The sequence below is a fragment of the Engystomops pustulosus genome, chromosome 4 (genome assembly GCF_040894005.1).
Source record: "Engystomops pustulosus chromosome 4, aEngPut4.maternal, whole genome shotgun sequence".
Classification (NCBI taxonomy): Eukaryota; Metazoa; Chordata; class Amphibia; order Anura; family Leptodactylidae; genus Engystomops; species Engystomops pustulosus.
The window spans coordinates 30,880,148-30,886,147 of NC_092414.1; the positions used below are offsets into that span (position 1 = coordinate 30,880,148).

General features: G+C 43.0%; 1 pseudogene; it reads right to left on the reverse strand.

Annotated features, from left to right (window-relative positions):
• Positions 1–99: 99 nt before the first annotated feature.
• LOC140126335 (transmembrane O-methyltransferase homolog) lies at positions 100–4,243 on the reverse strand (annotated as a pseudogene).
• Positions 4,244–6,000: the final 1,757 nt, after the last annotated feature.

The window sequence follows — 6,000 nt, forward strand, 5'->3', positions numbered from 1 at the left end:
GAATGCAGACTGGTCACTTCTGATCTGCATATCGCAACTTCAGATCAATGAAAATACTTTTTTCACTAGTACAGCAACAACAATGCTCATCATAGGACATATTGGAGAAATTAGCAGTTTAATAATCAAGATGTGCAACATAAAGCAAATAAATAGTTCAATACAATAGAATTTGTAGCATAAAGGAGTTTTCCAGGATTAGAACAAAAAGGCTTAAGTTGCAATACCAGACACAGCCAGTAAACAGGGGTGGCACTACATTGAAAACAAAAAAACAATCTTGAACAATCCTTATATGTGCCATTTTATTACATTTTTTTAGCAATGCATCTGACCCGTCATTTATTATAGATGTGGCTATTCAGATTGCACATAGTCCACTCTCAGTAACCCTTGGCAGGAATCTACAATTTGATAACCTCCTCCTTCTTCAATGTACTTCAAGAAGTCTTTGGATGTTGGATGGTCGGTGTTATTAGCTAATATTACAGTCCCTGGATGCAGAATTCCAACCTCTGTCAACGCCAGGAGACCTTCCACATGCTGGTCACATCCATAGTCCACCAAGACAAAATCCAACTTTTTTACACCAAACTGGCTTTTCAGGGTATGAATGGCATCTACTGGGTGTTGACACAACAACTTGAACTAGAAGGGTGGAGAAGGAGACATTAGTTGACAAAACACAGGTCTCCGATGTCAAATGTCACAAAAGATTAGAAATTCTATATGAGTTTGTAAAATTATATTTGATATTGCCATGTCTATTACAACCACGTCTATGTGTGTAGCACAATATTTAGTCCACATGGCAAAAGGAAAAACAGAAAAATTTAATTTAAAAAAGTGCTGATGGCTGATGGCAAAATGGCACCAATAAAAACTATAACTAGTCATGAAAAAACAAGCCCCAGCACAACCTCGCCAGTGAGTCTTGAAATATAGTGCCATGAAATTATTTTTTTTTTATTATAAAATGTTTTCATCATGCAAGAAGTTTCCAAAAATATTAAAAATTTGTGTCTACAGAATTGTACTGACCTGGAGAATAATTTTATCATACTATATTTATGAATGCAATCAATTTAAAAACATAAAAAAGCATCTGATTTATGTTTTACTCCCAATTTCCTGTGAAGTTCATCAATAAAATCTATGTACCCCCAAAAGATGCCAGCAAATTCTACTTAACCAACAAAAAACAAGCCCTGCTGCTATCATGACTGAAAATGTATGGCTTTTGAATGGTTATGGTAAAAAAAAAATAAGCAAAAGTGTTTTTAGACATCTTGGCACAAGTCAGACTGTTTGTTAAGGGGTTAACGAGCAACCAACCCATCCCATATTTGGTATGATCAAGAAAGTGAGTTTTTCTTTAGGCAGTTTCATACATTCCCGCCCCTTCCCCGTAAAGAAATAGTAATGCTTATATTTTTTTTCACCTGATTATTTTTGAAACCAGCGACTAGAATCATCTCCTAGGCTGACTCGGCCATGCTTTCCTCTTGCTCCACTGCATACAACATCCCACCGGAGGGCAGGAGCTGCAGAAGACGGATAGCAGAATATCCACACTGCGTGCCTAAAACCAGCATAGTCGTGGAATAACTCTGCTTAGCTGCTTCCTCTAGAAAAAGATCTGGAAAACATATAAAAACACTAAAATAAGACCCGATACCTGAAATAACTGATCCCTGGACCACAAGACATCACTTCCTATGTGGTCTCCGGTTCCAACCAGTTAATTACTGTTACAGTTTATATTTAGTATAAATTAGCATTAAAGGGGATTTTCATACTGATGACATATACTAACTCTATGATCACATGTTATTGCCAGTCTCTGATGCTGAAAACTGCACAGAAGCCAGAAGATGATCCATCCACGCTGTAGTGGCCATCCTGGGGTACTGCAGTTATCTCCTTTATAGTTTATTCACCAAATTTGGTGAATAGGTCATCAAAATCCCATAAAATCTCTGAAAGTGGGTATAGGCTTCCTAAATGGACTGATTAGAACCAACCCAGATGCATCTTTATAAAAAAGTCCACATTTCCTCATTTTCAGCTCGATGTGCGACCACCTTATAATTGGATAAACTGGATTGCATTTGATAATTCTGTGTCTGTTCCATACATACCTTGCTCGGCAGTAAATAGCAGCCCCTTAATAATGCGGTCCTTTATGGCATACTCCCTGAATGCCTGCCGTACACTATCCGGTTTTCCATGGGTGGATTCAAACAGCACATATCGGCGTAGAGCCTGCTGTGTCTTCACATCCACGCTCCGATGTGCCTCCGATGGTCGGAAGTGATATCGGTATAATGCCCAGGCCACGCCAGCAGTCAGTGGCACCAGTACACCAGGGACTAGGACACAATAATTGGAGGCCATAAAAGGTAGAGAGCTGAAATATATAAAATAAATAATTTCACATTTTTAAACAAAAATAATAAAATAATTGTCAATAATTTGTGAACTTTAAGTAAAATTGTAAGTTCACAAATTTATAAACAACCTGTTAGGATATTTGAACTAACTTATCTCAGAGAAGGATATGAGAGAGAAGCCACGCTCTGTGGTAATTAGGTTTATATGATTTGGAGAAAGGTTTTTTTTGAGTATTAAGGCTCAAAGGAGAGACAGTGACTGACAGTGAGAGTCTTGATTTCCCCGCCCACACACAGTGATTGGCAGTGAGACTCCTGATTACCCCGCCCACACACAGTGATTGACAGTGAGAGTCCTAATTACCACGCCCACATACAGTGATTGACAGTGAGACTCCTGATTACCCCACCCACACACAGTGATTGACAGTGAGAGTCCTGATTACCCCGCCCACACACAGTGATTGGCAGTGAGACTCCTGATTACCCCGCCCACACACAGTGATTGACAGTGAGAGTCCTGATTACCCCACCCACACATGGTGATTGACAACTTCTCATGCCTGTGTTTAATGCACCTCTATGGCGGCCATGAGTTAGCCGCCATTTACAAACATGTGAATGGAGCCCAGGAGATGATAACCAATAAATACAATGGAGACCTGTGGCCTATTTCCTCTCCCCTGTTTTTGAAAGTGGCGATAACAATGAGGGATAATATGAGGGGGGATGCTGCAGGGATAATTTTAGGTGGAGCTGCTGGGGGAGGGGGGCCCAATAAGAGGGGGAGTTACTTGGGAGGATAATATGAGGGTGAACTGCTGGATGGGCATAATAAGAGAGGGAGCTTCTGCATGTGCATTATATGAGGGGGAGCTGCAGTAGGTATAATGTAAGGGGGAGCTACTGGAGGGCATAATATGAGATGAAGCTGCTGGGACACACAATAAGAGGGGGAGCTACTTGGGGCATAATATGAGGTGTATCTGCTGTGGGGCACAATAAAAAGGGAAGCTTCAGTGGGAAAAATTATTATTATTTATAATATGAGGGGGAGCTACTATCGGTGGGCACAATAAGGAGCTGGGGGCAAAACATTTGGGGGTACAGAGTATGAGGGTCCACAATATGAGGGGGAGCTGGGGGCACTAGGGGAGTGTATAATATGAGGGGGAGCTACTATCGGTGGGCACAATAAGGAGCCGAGGGCAAAACATTTGGGGGTACAGAGTATGAGGGGCCACAATATGAGGGGGAGCTGGGGGCACTAGGGGAGTGTATCTTTAGTCCCTCTTTCCTCGCTGCACCAGTTATATTAATCTGAGTTTTAGAAACCGCTGTAATAAAACCTGAACTTGTCTCCTTACCCTGGGGATCTGTACGTAGTCAGGAAAGCGAGTCCCTGCAGTGTTCAGAGTCCAGGGCACAGACTGCAGCCATGTTATATAGTTTCTGTTACATATTTCCATTCAGTTTATAGAGAAAACTAAGAATAAACTCATCCCAGACAGCACAGACCCTAATCCTGATATTCTGTGTAGTTTCATTCATTAGAAATCTTCTAGCTGACTTACCCTATGAGTGTCATCTCCATGCAGCCGGCTCTCCGGTGGGGGAGGTGGTGTCAGGTAACCAGGAAGTCTCCTGCCATGTACATCACAGTATGGAGTCATGATCCACTATGTACGTCCTTAGGCCGAAATTCATGTTTAGTAAATGAGTTGCAAATACAATTTTACCACGTGGGAATCGTGACTTACAGAACAGAGCTTCTCCATCCCGTCCTCAAGGAACCTCGACATGCAGTTTTTGGAGCCAAAAGCAGGTGTGGATCATAATGGTAGAGAACATATCATTGAGAAAAGCTGCTTCTCTCTTTTCTCTCCACTCCTGGTTCAACATCAAAAACTGCATCTAAAAAAGCAAATGTGTGAACGCACCCTGATCAGGACGCCTCCCACGTGGCGTTTTTCTTGCATTTTTAAACACATCCAAAACTAAAGTGGGAGGGGGTTTGGCCAAAACACATGTGTTTCAGGCAGACCCCTCTCCCACTTTTGTTTTGGATGTGTTTAAAAACGTGAGAACACACGTTTTTTGATGCGTTTTTGACGCATTCAAAAGGCTTAGGCCTTGATCACATGCTAAGGTTACATTGCGTTTCCACTGCATTTGCTAAAACGCAATGTTACCTCAGCATGTGATCAAAGCTGAAAAACACATCAAAAAAAGTGTGAATTTTGCGAAAACGCCCTCAGGATTTTCCACAGAGAGCTTACGAGTGCTCACGCAGCCAAAACCGCACCCACCGGGGCGGGCCGTGGCCCGATCGCATCGGCGTTTCTATAGAAACGTCTGCGAACAGGAACGAGCCGCCGGTGTTTTGCATTAAAGTAACGTTTGTCGTGTGTTTTCAGATCGTAAAAAACGCATGCGTTTTTAATCAAGGTAATTGGCCAAACCTGTCAAAAACGGATACGATCTGAAAATGCACGACTAAAAAACGCCACGTGTGCCACCATCCTAACTTTAGGGAAACTATTTATAAACCAATTATGTGCTATATATGATGCGTTATGCGCTGCGTTGTGCGTTGCGTTTTTGACGCATTCCACTGGCTTCAGCCTTGATCACATGCTAAGGTTACATTGCATTTTAGCAGATGCAGTGGAATCGCAATTTAACCTTAGCATGTGATCAAGGCTGAAGCCAGTGGAATGAGTCAAAAACACAACGCAACGCATCGTGTCAATGCACCCTCAAGAAACAGGGCACATCCACTTGATCTGTTGCGTTTTTGACGCATTCCAAAGGCTTGTGATCAAGCATGTGATCAAGGCGTGACGCAAAGCATCGTGTGAGTGCGCCCTCCGACTACGTTCACATGTTCTTTCTAGATAGGGTATCAAAATGCAATTTAGACGGAATGGGGAGGGGCTCGGCCCGATCGCATCTACATTTCAATATAAACGCAAGCCTGGTGTTTTGCACGTAAACAATGTACACCAAGCGCTCGATATTGATCACATGAGTTTCAGTTAAAACGCAAATGCCTTTGGCCCGAGCCCCATCCCGTTCCGCCCGTTCCGTTTGGAAGAGCAATGCAGACGGAACGTGTGAACGCGACCTAAAGACGAAGTATCACAGCGGCAGATAAGATTCCTTCCTAGCTTTATTGATGTCCCACAGACCGGGTACATCAGCACAATTCTGGGTGGCTGCCGCTTACGACGATGCACTCAAGTCATACACAAGTCAAACCAGGAGGGGACGGGGGGAGTGGTCTGAATTTTTTTTCCATATACTTTTAGTGCCTGTTAAGTTATATAATCACAGCATTTGTGTCATGTAAGTCCCCCGCTAAGCTTTTAAAAGCCAGAAGGGCTCTGGGTGTACTAGCAGTGCTGCAGATTTAGAGGCTGTTACACTGTGCAGGAGTACTTTCCCCTCCCACTGTGTGAGATTACGTCAGGCAGAAGGAGTGGAGAAGGGCCAAGGGAGCAGGAGGGAGGGTGAGACTGCAGTGTAACAGCCTGTGAAGCTACAGCACAGACAGGCATTGGTAACGCCCTCAGAGCCCTTCAGGCTCATTAGCATAATTTTAAAT